Consider the following 485-nt stretch of genomic DNA (forward strand, 5'->3'; position numbering starts at 1 on the left):
CCCCAAAAATTTTAAAACTTTTTTTTTTTTTTTTTTTTTTTTCCAATATGAAGTGGCACAGATTTTTCTGGGGTTTATGACAGCAAAGGTATCCTGCCTCTCGAGTATCTGGATCAATGGAGGCAGTGAAGTTTAGAAAGATTTCTGGCTTTAGTCTCCTCAAGGAACTCTATGGACAAGTAAGAACACCTGTGGCATCTGCAGATTTTTCTAGAAGCATCCAAACCTGACAGCAAGTCCAACCTGAGAGAACAGGTTGTTCTCTCAGATGCAGCCAGCACCTCTGGTCCTGTAAGCTGTGCCTGGTGCCCATTTATAAACTATGGAAATAAAGCACCTTTTCCAGCAGGATAAAAGCATTTCAGGAGAGATGTCCCTAACATCACATGCCTGGTCTGCACTGCTGGCTCTCAGATGACATCTCCTCCTGCTGCTGCAATACTCTCTGTTCTACCAAGCCAAAGTTTCAAGCAGTATTTGATGAG

Source organism: Buceros rhinoceros, unplaced genomic scaffold (assembly GCF_000710305.1).
Source record: "Buceros rhinoceros silvestris isolate BGI_N320 unplaced genomic scaffold, ASM71030v1 scaffold11492, whole genome shotgun sequence".
Classification (NCBI taxonomy): Eukaryota; Metazoa; Chordata; class Aves; order Bucerotiformes; family Bucerotidae; genus Buceros; species Buceros rhinoceros.